The sequence below is a fragment of the Mirounga angustirostris genome, unplaced genomic scaffold (assembly GCF_029215605.1).
Source record: "Mirounga angustirostris isolate CCGP_5_RB_7025 unplaced genomic scaffold, mMirAng1.0.hap1 SCAF_3, whole genome shotgun sequence".
Taxonomy (NCBI): Eukaryota; Metazoa; Chordata; class Mammalia; order Carnivora; family Phocidae; genus Mirounga; species Mirounga angustirostris.
In genome coordinates, this window is record NW_026991711.1 from 146,116,147 (window position 1) to 146,134,242 (window position 18,096).

General features: G+C 38.1%; 1 pseudogene; it reads right to left on the reverse strand.

The window, feature by feature from the left end:
- Nucleotides 1-17,657: 17,657 nt before the first annotated feature.
- Nucleotides 17,658-17,807, reverse strand: LOC123840149 (U4 spliceosomal RNA; annotated as a pseudogene).
- Nucleotides 17,808-18,096: the final 289 nt, after the last annotated feature.

An 18,096-nucleotide genomic window follows, 5' to 3' on the forward strand; every position in this document is an offset into this window, starting at 1 on the left:
AACAGCATGTTGTTCTAAGTATCTAAAATTTGGTGGATGATTTATTATATTTTAAACATCATATGAGACTTAAAATAGTGCTAAAAGACTAATGAATGATTGACTGTTGTATCTGTCCATGGATGACCTAAATATCGTGTCGCCAGTTTGAAATAACAGGTACAACAAATTGACTCAATTTGTCGATTCCGAAGTCTGCAGAGAGCCCTAGTGCTAGGGAATGTAAAAGTTAAGCTCTTTCTTCCCTTGTGCTACAGGCATAGCATGTACTCATGGCCTTCCTTCATTTCTAATTCAAATCCTTCAAATTGATATAAAAGCATTTAATGGATTTTTAAAGGAGTATCCCCCTTAAAACAAGCTCTCTAATGAGTAACAAAGCTAGCTCACTATTTATCAGAAAGCAGATATTCCTAAGACTTGAAAGACCTGAATTATTTCCCCAGCTCTCCAGGGACATGGAATATAAAAACCTTGCTCTCTTCTCTGGACTTTGTTTGCCATTACTGGTGTATAAAATCTGGATGATCGTCCTCCCACTGGTATCCCTCGTGGGAAGGTTGTGCACACAGAAGTTATCATATCTGAAAAATGCTGTGAAAGAAAATCTCTTCACGAGTATGAAAGAGTAATGCTGTTGCCTTGGTCCTAAGTGCTCTAATTTCATATTGTTTGATGCGATATGATTTCAGCGCCTTCTTTCCTTAGTGCTTAAAAACATCTAGTTGAGGGGTGCCTGGGTAGCTCAGTTGGTTAAACGACTGCCTTCGGCTCAGGTCATGATCCTGGAGTCCTGGGATCGAGTCCCGCATCGGACTCCCTGCCCAGCAGGGAGTCTGCTTCTCCCTCTGATCCTCCCCCCTCTCATGCTCTCTCTCTCTGTCTCATTCTCTCTCTCAAATAAATAAATAAAATCTTTAAATAAAAAAAACATCTAGTTGAAGATCACAACCAAGGGGTACTTGTTTCTGGATTGGCTCTATGAGGGTAGGTGTCGTGATAGTCTCTGGAAAGAAGCGAGGGCAAGCTGATGTTAGAAGCAGTCACGGAGCTTAAGTGAAAAGGCTGTGCTGGTACCTGTCCAGGCATCTGGCATAGAGAAGCGAGACTTTGTCTCCTACCAGAGAAGATTCTGAATGATTGTCCATGATGATACATCCGTATACCAGCTGTGCTCAGCGTTGAGCTAAGCCATCTGACTGTTTTAAGCATTCCTGTCTTGAATTTATATCCAAGGAATATCAAACCTTTTGGACAATGACAAATTGAAGTAGACCTCCATAGGATTAACTGATGCTGGCCTGTCAGGCAGCTATAAGCACTGTTGCAAAGGCTAACAATGATCAGTCCTTCTAATGGTAAGTGAAAGCATTTAATTGGATACTGAGATGTGATTGGGATGAAATGTCGAGGGGAAAGTGAGAAATTCAAGGGTATTGGTCTGCCTAGTCTTATTTTAAAAGAGACATATGCTGGCAAGATCTGTGGTTTAGCATTCTGGATTTGGCATTAAAGAGGAGTTTCAGGGCTTAATAGTTTTAGCCATGGTCCCCAAACTATATCAAATTTAATTACTTCCTTTTCTTGGCTGGATTAAGAGAAAAACTTTAACAAATAAAAACTTGCTCTGGGAAACGTTACAGTTATACTTGTCTAATCTTTTGGAATATGAATCATCCAATAAAATTTAGAAAGAAAAAATTCTGTGTCTTGAATTGATATGCTAATTAGTTTACAACCCTACAAGTATCATATATGTCTATTAAGGTCATCTTTAAGCCACTTTAAACCAGTTGTTTCTTTTTTTTTTTTTTAAAGATTTTATTTATTTATTTGAGAGAGAGAGACTGAGAAAGAGAGCACATGAGAGGGGGGAGGGTCGGGAGGGTCAGAGGGAAAAGCAGACTCCCTGTCGAGCAGGGAGCCTGATGCGGGACTCGATCCAGGGACTCTAGGATCATGACCTGAGCCGAAGGCAGTCGCTTAACCAACTGAGCCACCCAGGTGCCCTAAACCAGTTGTTTCTAACTGATGGCACAGTCATGGACCTTGCATTATTGGGAAGCTGTTGCAATGTGAAAATAGTGCTTTTCTTCTTTCTTTCTTTCTTTCTTTCTTTCTTTCTTTCTTTCTTTCTTTCTTTCTTTCTTTCTTTCTTCTCTTTTTCTCTTTTACTTTAATAGAAAACACTGAAAGTTTTCATTCTTATGCCTATAGTAATGCTTAAGTTGGTTATGATAAGAGAGAAAGCCTTTCCATTTGTACTTGATTTTACAGCCCCATTAGTATTATGTGACATTTGGGTGTACAGCAGTGATTCTTAGGTGCTGCAGGGGAAAAAATCTCTACTAAAGTGTTCAACAATGGTGTCAGAGATTAAGTAACCAAAAGGCAAGTTGTTCATTTTGCTTTCTAGAAATTCATGGATCAGGGGAACTACCAAATAGATAAAGAGCTCCTGACAACCTTTGAGTGGACATTGGATGACACTAACACATATTCCCCCCATCCAGGGAAAATTCCCCTAGCTCAGACTGGTGAAAAAGTGGATGGTTCTGGGATGAAAGGAGCTGGGTATCTGCTTCAGCTCTGTCTTACATACCCATCTCCTCTGTAAGTGATCTTATTTTCTCATCTGTAAAATAAGGCTAGTCTTACCTTTCTTACAAGGTCCTTCTGAACATCGATTAAGGCAGCTTTTTATGGATTAAGACAGTCTTAGTATAGACCTGACATATAGTATTTGCTAAATAAATGAGACTTCCCTTCTTCATTTCCCCTTCCAGCTTTAGTGTGTGAAGTTTAGTTTAGTATAGTTTAGGGTGGTATCCAACTCCCTCCTCCCATCCCCAAGGGTGGCTGTTGGTTGCTTGGTCATGAGCTCTGTTGCAGTTATTTTTTTTTTTTAAGATTTTATTTATTTATTTGAGAGAGAGAGAATGAGAGACAGAGAGCATGAGAGGGAGGAGGGTCAGAGAGAGAAGCAGACTCCCTGCCGAGCAGGGAGCCCGATGCGGGACTCGATCCCGGGACTCCAGGATCATGACCTGAGCCGAAGGCAGTCGCCTAACCAACTGAGCCACCCAGGCGCCCTGTTGCAGTTATTTTTGAGTCCAGGCTTAGTGACGTTGAGTAGGGCTCTGAGGTTGGCCATTTTTTCTGTTCAGTTTTTCTGTAACTTATTCTATTATAAACCCAAAATGTATTATGTATGTGATTATCACAGTCATTATAATAGTTAGCCTTCCCCTTGCCCCCCCAAATACTAGACCCAAAGTTCCAGAAGACTTTGTTTTAGGTTTGACAGACTTCCTAGAACCAAAAGCCAATTAAATGTCAGATGAACAGATGGAACATGGTAACATAGATCTTTCTCTAAACTGGCTTCTTAGGATGATACTTAGAATGGTTCATTCACAGTACTAGGTTGTGTTCATTGGTCTAGAATAGTTCCAACTATAACATTAACTAACAGCTCAGTTAGTGTCCATTTCTATAAAGGGGTAAGATTGGAACAACTGTATGTACTGTAGAATACATAGTTTCAGCTGTTTGGTTGATTAGACTTTAGAGCAAAATTATTTCAGAATGATATTTTTTTTGTGAATCAATCCAAATGTGAGGTACTTTATAGTATTATTTTAATGTAGTAGATACACAAGTGGTTATAGATCAAAGTTAGTCTAGAATTGGGAAGAATATTTTTTATAAAGAAAGATGAGTGCTGAATTCTGATAGCATTTCTAATTGGACGTTGAGGCTCCACATGAGTTTGGGAAAGCTTCTGGGGAGTTGATTTACCTGAAAAATTAACTTTCAGAGGTCAGTATATAAGATCAATATTCTTAAAGTTCTGGAAAAAATTTTATATCAATAAGTAATGTTTCAGTCTTTTTCCTTCAACTTCAGCTACCCTTATGCGTGTTGGAAGCTAACAATTCTAAAATAGTACATTTTAGAATATACTAGCAATTATTATCTTTGTTTTGGCAATAAATACCTTCCTAAATGTCTGTATCTTATTTATTGAAAGCTCAACAAATGGTATTCTAGAAGGGAGAATTTTCAGGGTGCTATCATGGGTCACAGCATGAGATTTTATATTATCACACAGTACCATGTAAAGACTTTCTTCTGCAAAGGAAGGAGCAATAATTACTTCATTAGTTACATAAGAGAGTCATAGGTCTTCAGCATAAATTGAGTCTGATTCATCAAGGATATTATTAAGCTGTCAAAATCTGTCAATATGGAGTGTGACAACAACATGTAAGATCCCATTAAAGGGTCATTAGCAAGGACTTCAAGCTCATGCTTAGCATTTTCTCTGAGTTCCTAATGGAACTTTTCTCAAAACAGGATTTAAGTCAGATGTCTCATAAACTTTAATGCTGTTGAAAGTTGGCTGTTAGAAGAAAGTATTAGTCTTTTCTGAGTTTTTTAGTTCCTGTGTCAGCCAAAATGAAACAGCAAGCAGTTAGGTGCAACCATAGTAATTTTCAAGCCTTGACATTTACACCCATTATTTTTTAAATCTGGTAAGCTCTGAAGATGGGCTTCAGTTGATGACATATTAGTTTGTATGTAGAGACTTAAACCCTCCTCTGTCACCAACTGAGTAATTATTGAATTTTTGCCATTTTTTGATAGTTTTTTTTTTCTGTAGAAGAAAAGGAAGTACAGTTTGTGATGAAAACTTATTTTTTCTTTCATTATACTGTCAATTGCTAGATGGGTGGTATTTGCAAATGACAGTGTCCAACATGAGAGTTAGTGCAATATTTTTTTTCTTTCTATAGAAATATCTGACAACCACAGAAAAAAGAAATGAGTGATTACCACTTTTTCTTGTTGCCATAAATATAACTCAAAATGCCAAATTGATCAAGTCTCAGCATTGTAGGTGATGGCAGATATGATCCAAATAACTTAGTTTTTCATTTAAATGGCAGACAGGCAGAGATTAGAGCTATTCTATCATTTTAATGAACACTAAGAAAAAGTTATCTGTGATGCATAGAGTAACAAGTTGAATTCTTTGAAAACAAAAATAAAAATTGGAGCTGTCAAAAAACTTTATAAAACTTCGAATAACTAAACAAAATTTCTTATGCTCGTTCCTAGTATTTTTATTATTTATTTATTTTATTATATTATGTTAATCACCATACATTACATCATTAGTTTTTGATGTAGCGTTCCATGATTCATTGTTTGCGTATTAACACCTGGTGCTCCATTCAGTATGTGCCCTCTTTAATACCCATTAGCAGGCTAACCCCTCTCCCCACCTCCCTCCTCTCTAGAACCCTCAGTTTGTTTCTCAGAGTCCATAGTCCCTCATGGTTCGTCTCCCCCTCTGATTTCCTCCCCTTCATTTTTCCCTTCCTGCTATTTTCTTCTTCTTCTTCTTCTTTTTTTTTTTTTTTTTTAACATATAATGTATTATTTGTTTCAGAGGTACAGGTCTGTGATTCAACAGTCTTACACAATTCACAGCGCTCACCATAACATATACCCTCCCCAATGTCGTTCCTAGTATTTTTAAATAGATAATTAAGATATATTTTGGAGGGGCGCCTGGGTGGCTCAGTCGTTAAGCGTCTGCCTTCGGCTCAGGTCATGATCCCAGGGTCCAGGATCGAGCCTCCCATCAGGCTCCCTGCTCAGTGGGGAGCCTGCTTCTCCCTCTGTCTGCCACTCCCCCTGCTTGTGTTCCTTCTCTTGCTGTGTCTCTGTCTGTCAAGTAAGTAAATAAAATCTTTTAAAAAAAAAAAAAGATATAGTTTGGATAAAAGATGAAAATACATTTTGAAAATTTGGGATCAGATGATGCATATATAGTATATGCATAGGTATAATTTATTTGATAAGATCCTGGAACTTGAGGCCATATTCACCTGATGGAAGGAGAAAGTGGGAGTATACATACAATTGCCAAGTGAAGATTAATTATAAGTGTGAGTGCTGAGCCAAATAAAGGAGTGGAGGTTGCAGGATAACCTTGAAAATCAGAGTGAGAAGAGCTGGAAGGTAAGAGACCATAACACAAGAGTAATAATAAGAGGAGATTTAAAGCAATTAATAAGGTATTTGGGGCGCCTGGGTGGCTCAGTCGGTTAAGTGTGTGATTCTTCATTTCAGCTCAGGTCATGATCTCGGGACCCTGAGATTGAACCCCATATGGAGCTCAGTGCTGGGCCTGGAGCCTGCTTAAGATTCACTCTCTCCCTCTCCCTAGGCCTTCCTCCACCCCTGCCATGGGAAATCTATAAATACAGTCGAATTGGAATAATAATAATATTTCAAAATAAAAAGTTTTTTTTAAAATGTGAAATAATATTTTGAGGATTAAGAATAGAAAGCAGTTTCTCATGGAGAGAAGAAGGAAAAGATAAAAAAAAAAATAGACAACATCCATGTAACTAATGGACTTGAAAGATCATTATGATTATGGAGAAAAGTTTGAGTTCCCTTAAGTCAGAGTTTTAGGAAAATTATTTCTTCAAAGCTGCTGGGATTTATTTTTTTGAACCAATGATTTCATTTGCCAAATCCTCTATCTGTTTTGAAGGCCATTAAGGTCTCTCAGGGATTTTCTTACAGGTTATTACAATGACTCTTTGGAGGAGCTTATCTCCTTTTAATTTCTTTGAACTGACTTCTCAAACTTTTAAAACTCATTACACACTGTGTTCATGACCTATCGTCCAGGCGTGGCTGCTTTTCCAGAGAGAGTGATCAAGAGGTCCGACAAAGGCAGTTTCCCACCAGCGGCTGCCGCAGAGGACAGCTCAGGAAGCATGCGCAGCTTACATTGCGGGGCTAAGAATGTCCAGGACGCCTCTCATTATAAATAGAGGGATGAGAAATTTCATGTGTGTAGTAAATCACAGTTTATAAAACTCTTTCAAATGAGCTATTTCAAAGGTCACCTTGTGAAGGCTTTATTTTTTTTCTTTCTTTAGGTTAACTCCAATAATTTATGTGTACCATTTTTATGGAATTTCTTCTATTTTACTGTATTCACAGGTATCTTCGCCTTCTCTTGGCTATAATAAAAGGGTGCAGATCATCTTTTATTCATTTTTGTACTCCATGTCTAGTTTGGTGCTTGGTACAGTAGGTACCTTATGACTTTTGTTTTGTTTTGTATTTTTGAACAAGAACATAAACTTTGGAATAGGTAAGGCCATTTTTTATAGACCTATTTGCCCACTTAGACATTAATGAAACTTAACATTTCTGAGTCTTATTGTATGTGATGATTGTTAGTTGGGTAATCAAAATGTAACTGTATCATGTTCTAAGACAGTTGTTTCATATTTTTAACTACATGATTTCCTTAATTTGTGCTCATTTCTAAGTTTTTGCACTGTGTTTTTCTTTCTGTTTGTTCTTTTAAAGTTTTCACTGTAGTTTTTGTAACTCTTGTTTCTTCCCAAATATACAGAAATATGTGATGGTTTTATCTTCTAGTTTTATTGAAAATTTTAGTTAGTTAAAACGAGATTCATAGGTAAACATGAAAAGAAATACTACAAATGGTAGGAAAATAGCATCATATTGAGTTATTGAGAAAGATGAGATATTTTTATATTATGAGATTCTCGTGTTGGTCAGCTGTATTTAGCAAGGTCAGTAAGGGCACTGACAATTGGTAAAAGGTCAGAAAAAAGGTTTTAACATTGTGTTTAGATTCAAAGTGTTGTCCAAAGTTGAATAAATTTATGATAACATTAAGAACTGCCATCGGGTATTTGGTTAAATGCACAATGAAAGATCAGTTTTAAGAAAAATCAGAGCTGTACCTTGCATTGAACAGGGTAAGTGGACTGGCGAAACTACTAATTGATACTTCGGGTAGAACTGCCATATTAGAGATTGGGCTGTCTTAATGCCCGAGTTGAGTATAAACCTTGATTTTTAAGCAGAGGAGCACCAAAGGACACAGCAAGACTGGGTTTTATCACCTGGCTGGGCTCACAATAGAGAGGGTGTTGGTGCCACAGGGTGATTACCTTGTCAGCCTAAAGGCTGTATCTCTGGCTACTGATGTGTAGATGGCAAAGGACTAAAACTGTGCATGCAGAGTACCCTCTTTTCCCCATCTTCTATGGAGAGTGTTCCAGACATATATGGTGCTTGCTCTTCACAGGGAGCTATGTCCCCATTGGCTATTGGCTTGTGTCGTGAGCTAATTTAGGTTCCCTGAGCATACCTGAAAATCTCAGTAGCTAAGCCCCTCATTACTGTGTCTGAGACTTTTTATTTTGTGATGTGGATACAGTAAGCAGGAAGAATAAAGTTTGCTCAGATAGGATTTCTACTCAGAAGCTTTTTCAAAGGAGGCTATGAATTATAATGCAAAAGGCCATTGCACTCACTGCATGGTGATCTGGTTGTGAAAGCAAAGCCTTTCTTCGATAGCTGGAGAACAACTAATTCTAAAGATCAAAATACTTGTTATCATAATAAGAAACCCAAATGTATGCCTGTGTATGTATTCTTTCCCAAAATATGTCACCTCAAATTTCAAAAACTAAAACAAAATGGGGATCGTGATATCGTTACTGGTCATTCTGGGCAACCAGGTGAATTTTTTTTAAAGCCTCCAAACTTTTCCTTCACTGCTGCTCTGTTATCTCTTTTTTGAGGACACGCTTCAGGTTTCTCTTTCTCTTTCTGGTGCCTGGAGTTTCTGGCAGTGTGACAAGATAAACAATTGACTACAGCAGGGGTGGCACACTGAGGCCTATGGGTCCCATCTAGCCCCTGGCCTGTTTTTGTACTGCCTGCAAGCTAAGAATGGTTTTCATACTTTGAAAGGATTGTAAAAAGCAAAAACACACACACAAACAAAAAAAACAAAGAATATTTGATAGAGACCATGGGGTGTCCTGCAATGCCTAAAATACCTACTATCTGGCTTTTGACAGAAAAATTTGCCAGTCCCTCTGCTTCAGAATGAAATTCAAATGCCTTAACCTGCTATTCCTGCTTTCTTTCACAGCTTCCTCTCACCTCTTCTTACTACTTCCCATGCACATCTTGGCCTCTATAGCTGCATCAGATGTCTGTCAGTTCCTGCAAGGCTGAATTCTAGCCGCCGCACCCGCCCACTGCCCCGCCCCAGGGCCTCTGTGTCTCTTCATGTGCTCTTTCCTCTTTCTGAAATGTTCTCTACTACATCCTGCATCTTTTGTCATCTGTACTACCTGTTGTGCAATTTATCTTATCTTCACTTCTCTGAAAATAGCAATGTATACAATACAGATATCTAATGAATATTGACTAATTCAATAAATCTTATTAAGTAAATAATATCTAGAGCCAAAGAGAAAATTACAGATACTAGATGGAAAACTAGTGAAAAATTTGTGGTTCCTGCTGTTATTGGTCATGCTGCTGTTGTTGACAGCTCTCTTCTCACCCTGCCTAGGTTATTTACTATCAGCATAAATAATGTAATGTTTATTTTTTGATTTTTCTTTTCTCATTTGTGTTTTATTGATATTTCAAGGCATAGAAAAAATTAAGCTCAGGATTTTAAAGATTAGTCACCCGATGCTTTAAGCAATGGTTAGGAAGGAAGGTAACATTTTAAGAGAGGAAAGCAACTTGTAACAGCAAGTGATTTTGCAGCGAAGATATATGCATCAGATAGTGTGTTTGTTATGGAAAGGAATTAAGATTATTAGCCACAGTCAGCCATTTTATAGCCTTGGGTCTTACTAAGGCTCCACTGAAGAACCTGTCATGATCACCCTTGTAGTACACATAATGATAAAGGGAATTTAATACATTTAGATACAGATATGAATAATAAAAAGTTTGTTTTCAAATCTAAAGGAAGGAAGTGAAAATGAATTTGTTTGGCAGCCTCCCAGCTATGGGAATTAGAGGTTGTAATGAAACTAAGATAATTGGTATATGTGTTAGGTTATAATAAAGATGTGGTAATTTAACACTGATCCTAAAAACATGATAAAATATTCTGTTGTGAAATCTTGACAAGAGGGGAAAAAAGGGAGTAGGAAATGAAGCATACCTAGTACCATGAGGTAAACAATACAGGGGTTCTTTTTTTTTTTTTTTTTTAAGATGTTATTTATTTATTTGAGAGAGAGAGTGCACCTGTGAGCATGAGTGTGGGGCGGGAGGGGGGTATAGGGACAAAGGGAGGGTGAAAAGCAGACTCCCTGCTGAGTGGGGAGCCCGACCTGGGGCTCTATCCCAGGACTTCAGGATCATGACCTGAGCCGAAGGCAGACACTTAACCGACTGAGCCATCCAGGTGCCCCAACAATACAAAACTTCTTAAATGACGGTTTAGAAATAATAAAGTAAAAAAGGTAACTTATCCTTTCCCATTCTTAATTTCTAGGTTTGGAACATGCTTGTAATTTTAAGCTGTTCAAAAGCAGTTCTTGTTCATTGCTTTCCCATGACCTTTAAGGAATCTGTGATTAAAACTCCACCTCCATATTTTCCCATTTTAGAGCTACCCAACAGAGCTGTTCTTTAGTCAATATAATGCCTTCATTTCTTGTTCTGACTTGACCTGAATTTTTTTTTTTTTTTTTTTTTTTTGTGTGTGTGTGATACTTTTCTGCTGGAACAACCTGTTTCAATCTTTGGCATCCAACTCACTCCTTCTGTGGGCAAGTAAAATAGTGACAAAATGTCAGATTCCATTCACTTTAATTTCCTTGAGAATCCAGCTATCTCATTTATCTGTTCATCATCTTCCCGGTGGGAAGTAATTGCTACTGTCATTTTTATTAAGATTCACTTTTCGTTGTCATTTACAGAACATCCAAATGGATGTGTCACCATCCTTTTGAGATGGGAGGTCAACAAGTGACTACGTGGCTGACACTGTATATTTTATTTTATTTACCTGATCTGGGAAATTCTTGGTCTCCTTTAGAGAATGAGAAAAAAAAGTCTTAAAAAGGCTTTGTAAAACTCACTTTACTCAATACTTTGGTTCATACATTCACCAAATTGAAGGAAATCATGTCCATTTTTCTAATTTAAGTCCAGTGGACCATTTTTAGGTACCCATTTATTTTTGCTCTAAGTAATTTCATGTGTTTTGAAACTTTGGATTTTGCATTTAAATGTGATTCTGAAGTTCCTCGTGGAACTTGGAGAAGAAAATTTCAAATATTGTCAATCAAATCTCTCTCTCTACCTACCTACCTACCTACCTTTTGATAACTATTATTGTTCACAGTATCAGGACTAGACTTGATGAGACTGGAGATGCTGCTCTTTCTTCTACACTTACCCTTTCAAGGGTGTGTAGATCACAGTCAGGGAGCTTGTCAGCACACAGGCCCATGGCCGTGCTAGGGTGTAAACCATTAATCCTTCCCTCCCTAGTCACTCTCTTTCAGCCAGCTGACTTAGAGCAGTCACCTATGACCCAGGGTCAGCCAGCCTAGGTAATAACCTTTGCATCGCACTGACAGGAAGAGATGAGTTTGGAACATCAGATTATCTCTTAGTAATTTTCATTAGAAAACATGGATAATCCTTGCAATTAAAAATGGAGGGCAGTAGAATATTAGCCAGAAAAAGAGATGAAATCTTGCCATTTGCAATAGCCTGCATGGACCTGGAGGGTATTATGCTGAGTGAAATGAGTCAGAGATAGAGAAAGACAAATACTGTATGATTTCATTCATATGTGGAATCTAAAAAACAAGACAAATGAATAAGCAAAAAGCAGAAACAACCCATAATACAGAGAACAAACTGATGGTTGCCAGGGGAATAGGGGTAGAGGGATGAGCAAAATGGGTGGAGGGGAGTGGGAGATACAGGCTTCCAGTTACGGAATGAATAAGTCACAGGGATAAAAGGTACAGCATAAGGAATATCAATGGTGTTGTAATAATGCGTGGTGACAGCTACACTTGTAGTGAGCATAGCATATAGACTTGTCGAATCACTATGTCGCACACCTGAAACTAATGTAACATTGTATGTCAACTCTACTTCAATTGAAAAAATGGAGGATGAAAAGGATGCAAAGAGGGAAACTGCATGGTAGGGCTGGGGCCATGAGGACTTATGAAGAACTGAAATTATAATCTAACGTATTTTCCCAGAGATGAAATATGAGACCGTATGACCTTTGGGCATGACTGAGAGGTCAATTCCCTGAGTTGCCTCCATGTTTGACCAGTTCAAGTCTGATCTCAGTTTATATAGCTTTATGATCCTACCTTTCCAGACACTCCCCCCCACCGCCCCCACCCCGAGGTAACTTGAGTTCCGTACAGTCAAAAGACTTAACCAGAAACAAATGAGCTTATTGTCATGTAGACCTTCCTCCCTGAGCAGGATATCAATATGCTCCATCTTACACTTCTGCTCTGTGCATGCCGTCTGTGTGCGCTGTGCACAAGGGTCCGACAGGCGGCCATTATCCCTTCAGGGAATGTCATGCTCTTACTGTTTTCCCTTGGACAGCTGGGAATTGTAGAACTGTCAAAATTTAAACATGGCGCAGCTCTCCTTAAATGTGCCTATGTGAGGAACCTATGGTATCTTTGCACTTAATAGGTGATCTAAGTATGTCTGGATTGAATTGAATTGTATGTGTATTTCATACTTAGTTTTTCTTGTGCGAGGAAAACACTACCAGCTGAGTTTGCTTTTGGGGTAGTTGAGGGGCAAAGGCCCTACTCTGTCCCCATCTTGACCTTAACCTTTACTTTTGTATCTTGCTTGCTTGAAAGGTATAAGCCCATATAGCTCAAGACACTTGCAATTGTTTGGAGAAAGGTGTTGTCTTCTACTAAGCTATGCTCTAGGATATTGACTTGCTGGCTCCTCCTTTCTGTCTCCTGATATTCCTGGCTCTTCCTCAGGGCTGGTGCTGTGATATTATTATGTAATAAAGGTATATACAGGGGAGCCTGGGTGGCTCAGCCGTTAAGCATCTGCCTTCGGCTCAGATCATGGTCCCAGGGTCCTGGGATTGAGCCCCACATTGCATCGAGCCCCCTGCTCCGCGGGAAGCCTGCTTCTCCCTCTCCCACTCCCCCCCAACACTTGTATTCCTTCTTTCGCTGTATCTCTCTCTGTCAAATAAATAAATAAAATCTTTAAAAATAAAAAAATAAAAAAAATAAAGGTATATACATTTGGTCTTTGTCTCTTTTCCTGGCACAGAGCTCCTAAAGCCCTTGTAATTTCCTAAGACATATGAGTATCTTTTTGTGCTAATGAGATGACTGGTGGTTTCAGTTTCCTAGACAGCTGCAGGATGGAGGCTGGTCACCAAAATGACCAAGGCATGTTTAGAGCGTTGGAACTTTCAGTCCCACCCCCTGACCTCTGGGGAGCGGAGAGGGGTTGGTGATTGATTTATCACCAATGGTCAGTGATTTAATCAAGCATGCCTAAGTAATGGAACCTCCTTAAAAACCCTAAACAACAGGGTTCAGAGAGAGTCCAGGTTGGTAAACACATCCACGTGCCAGGGAGGTGGCCCATCCCTATTTCATGGGGACAGAAGTTTCTGTGCTCTGTATCTTTCTGGACCTTGCCCAATGTACTTCATCTGGCTGTTAATTTTTATCCATTATAGTATCTTTCCTAATAAACATTTACAAGTGAATGTTTCTCTGACTTTTGTGAAACATTCTAGCAATTTATCATAACTGAGGCAGTGATAATGGGAACCCTCAACTTGGTAGCCAAGTTGGACAGAAGTCTGGGTACCCTGGAGACCCATTAGTTGCAGCTGGTGTCTGAAGTGCAGGCAGTCTTGTGGGACTGAGCCCTTAAATCTGTACAGGTGGACACTCACTCCAGGTCAGTAGTATTAGAGTTGAATTAAATTATAGGACACCCACTTGGTGTTCAGAGAGTTGGAAAATTGGTTGATCCCCACCCCCAATTTGATGTCAGAAGCAATGTGAATAGAGAAACAGTTTTCCTTTGATAGTAAATATTTATAATATACTATTTATAATAGTAAATATAATATACTCTGGGCACATGGCAGGTACTACTGAACATGAAAAGTAAATCAGGTAGCCATTATATAATGAGCAATTTTATTAAATATAGTTTCATTCAACCTTCTGAGTTTCCTTTTTTTTTATTTTAGGGGTAACCCACTTTCTAGATACATTTATTTTATGGAGAGAGGCACCTTTAAATATGTATGGGACTATAAATAATGCCCTTAAGTAAACATTGTGCTTTATCTCATTTAATCTTTCTAAGAATACTACAGATAGGTATTTTATGAATGAAAAAATTGAGGCTTAGACTCATTAATGGACATTGCCCAAGGTCTGCTAAGAGACAGATCTGAACCCATATCTGATGTATTTCAAAACCTGTAATCTTCCCAACTTGACATAAAGATAATTGGAATACAAATGAATTATCCTAGTATTAGTCTGAAGTGCCTTTAAAACTTTGTGGTTTTTTTTGTAAAATTGATAAAAAAATTTAAAAACTCATCTTCAGCAACATTTCATTTCTTTAAAAAAAAACAAAACTTCTGAACTTGGAGGCATTGGCTGAGTAACAGCGGGTTTCTGAGGGCATAACTCATTGTTCCTTATCGGGTCATAGAAAGGATTTTTTCTATTGCTTTGGCTCAGAGTAAATGCGTATCTATTTATCTGAGCAATTAATCAGCGACCTAAGTAATCAAAGCTGCAGCCAGAATTCCCATGTTGGACTTCCATGCTACATTCAACCATTCTCAGCACTTTAAATGATTTCTTACCCAAGCAGTGCAAAACCATATGAATCATATGACCAAGTACTAGCTATAGTAGGGGATGATTTACCTATCCCAGAGAATGCATTTCAGATGACTTTGCAGGAAACATAAAGAAAAATGATTACAGTAAAGATATTTTTGAACTGAAAAGCATTCGTTAGTTTATATTTCTAGAATGGCACTACTGTGGGCTTTACATTTGTAGTCTAAACTTATGTTTTATAGAAGCAACGGGTGTAATATTCAATTAATTTAATAAAGAAAGCTTCTGTGAAACATCTTTGTTTAACAATGTGCATTTTTACACAGCTCAGCATCTATATAATGGCCATTTTCCTTAGTTGTCTGTGAATGGGTAGGAAAAAAAGGACAGACCTGTGGCTTCCACTAACCAAGATTCAAAAAAACAGAACTGCCTCTGACCAAAACATTGAATGGCAGATTTATGTTGAATGATTCAAAATCATTTTGAGAAACAAGACAGAGGATCATAGGGGAAGGGAGGGAAAAGTGAAATAAGATGAAACCAGAGAGGAAGACAAACAATAAGAGACTCAATCTCAGGAAACAAACTGAGGGTTGCTGGAATGGAGGGGGGTGGGAGGGATAGGGTGGCTGGGTGATGGGCATTGGGGAGGGTATGTGCAATGGTGAGCTCTGTGAATTGTGTAAGACTGATGAATCACAGACCTGTACCCCTGAAACAAATAATACATTGTATGTTAATTAAAAAAAAGATTCAAAATCAATTACAACATTAACCAGTAATGAAAATTTCAATTACTGTTGAGCTGCCTAAAGCATCTCTCAAAACCAAATTGACTGAGGCTCAAGGAACTTGAATTTTGGAAGCTGGGTACAAGACTTAAAAGGCTTCCATAAGGCTTCTTCTTAATAAGTTTATGGTGTTAGGTCTGCACAATGTTTTATAAATTAAAAGTCAATGGGAGGATATCACATAAAAATCAGGAATTTTGCTTTCTCTTGAAAAAAAAATGTGGCAACACAGGGCCTTTCTGTTGAGGTCTGTGCTTTCCAGTTTTCCTCATTCTCTTCCACATAAAGTGTGTGCAGATTCTCCTCCACAGCTGACTTAACTCATTTAACACTGCCTGTCTAGTCCCGTAGGCATTGGAGTTTCAACCTGTATTCTAAGCCCTGTTTCCTGGTAGTTCCCAGCACACATGGCCATATATGACTTTTGTCTTTTGAGACACTTTCTCAGTGTTCCAGAGATGATGATTATTACATTTGCAGTTTGGCCCCATTATTATTTTTATTTAAATTCAATTAGCCAACATATAGAACATCCTTAGTTTCAGATGTAGAGTTCAGTGATTCATCAGTTGCATATAACACCCAGTGCTCATCACATCATGTGCCCTCTTTAATGCCCATCACCCAATTACCGCATCTTCCCACCCACCTCTCCTCCAGCAACCCTTGGTTTAGAAACCGTCTTTTAACTAACATCTTCTTAAATGAAGCTAGAAACGTTTTCCAATGTATGTGTGAAAGCATAAGGAAAGTGCCATATATTTAACTCTAAGAAAGAACACTGTATATAAAGATTTTATTTATTTATTTGACAGAGAGAGAGAGAGAGTGAGAGCAGGAACACAAGCAGGGGGAGTGGGAGAGTGAGAAGCAGGCTTCCTGCCGAGCAGGGAGCCCGATGTGGGACTCGATCCCAGGACCCTGGGATCATGACCTGAGCCGAAGGCAGACGCTTAACGACTGAGCCACCCAGGCGCCCAGAAGAACACTGTATATAAACCGTCTTTCAACTAACATCTTTTTTCAGGAAGATAGAAGCGTTTTCAAACGTACGTGTGAAAGCATAAGGCAAGTGGCAATTTGGCCCTATTATTAAGATCTCAGAGACTTTTTTGAAATCATATGGACCTTAAAAGGAAAAAGTCATTGGCATGAAGAAAATATAAAATAGAAAATAGTGACATTAAAATTATGAAATTTGGTAGCATTATTTGTTGTGAGGTATTTATGTATTAAGAAAGGTTTGGAACAAATCATAACAAAATGAGGAGAATTCAGGACAATCTCAGTTATACAGAGAAATTTGCTCCTGTAAGGTTGGGAATGCAACAGGAAATTCTATGCTTTACCTTTGCCTTTCTTATCTGGCCGCGTGCTCCCCCTGCCAGTGAATAAGGCCAAAGAGAAAGAGAATTCATAGTAATGAGATTCTGAAGTAAGGGTACATCCTGCTCTAATTTAGCATGTTAGAACTGGATATAGAAAAGTGTAGAGTGGTCAGATTTAGCAAATAACAATACAGGATACCTCATTAAATTTAAATTTCAGATAAACAACAAATACTTTTATAGTATAAATATGTTCTATACAGTATTTAGGGTATATATTATGGTCTAAATGTGTCCCCCCCAAATTTAGATGTTGAAATCCTAAAGCCCAATGTGAGGTATTAGGAGGTTGGGGCCATCGGGAGATGATTGGATCTTGAAGGTAGAGCCCTCATGCTTGGCATTAATGCCTTTATAAAATCGGCTCCAGAGACCTAACAAACCTGTGAGGTAGATACTATATTATCTCCTTTTTGTATAGGTAAGGAGACTGAGTACCAAAAAGAAAATGAATTTGCCCAAGTGACGGAAATGGCAGAGCCTGAGTTTGTATTTCGGTACCTACTTACTAAGTAAGTGGAGTATTAGGTAAATAATGATTATTTATTGAATACTAAGTACTTTATAAATATGTCACGTAATTTTTACAGTAATCTCATGAAGTAGACATTATTACCAAAGATTAAAAAAAAATCTGTATGTTCTTTATAGGGGTAGAAATTGTTAGAAACACTTTCAGTAATACAAGCTCCTTACAAATCACTGTGGTGGTGAGAAGCTCAGAGTATATTACTTTTCAAACACCAGAAATTACATCAAGTTTTATACTTTTAGAGAAAAGAAGACAGACAGAAGTGGGAAAAGGAAAAATTTTTAATTAGCAATAATCGTGCCTCGGATAAACCTCATTGGCTACGATGCTGCCACTGCGCGAAGCTTAGAAGTGGGAAAAGGAGAAAGAAGCAAACCAGAGCAAGTCCATTCATATGGTAAATGATTTGCAATTTGCATCAGGTACAAATTTATATCCTATCAATATTTCCAACGGCAGTCATGTCTGTCTTACGATTCCATATTTTATAAAGCTCAAAGTCTATATAACACAGCTGTTTATATAAATACACACACGTATACATACTTATACATATTTATAAAGTTTTATGTATTTTATTATGTGTTATATATGTATATATTCTGATACAAAGATAGCTCTGTACAAATCTGCGA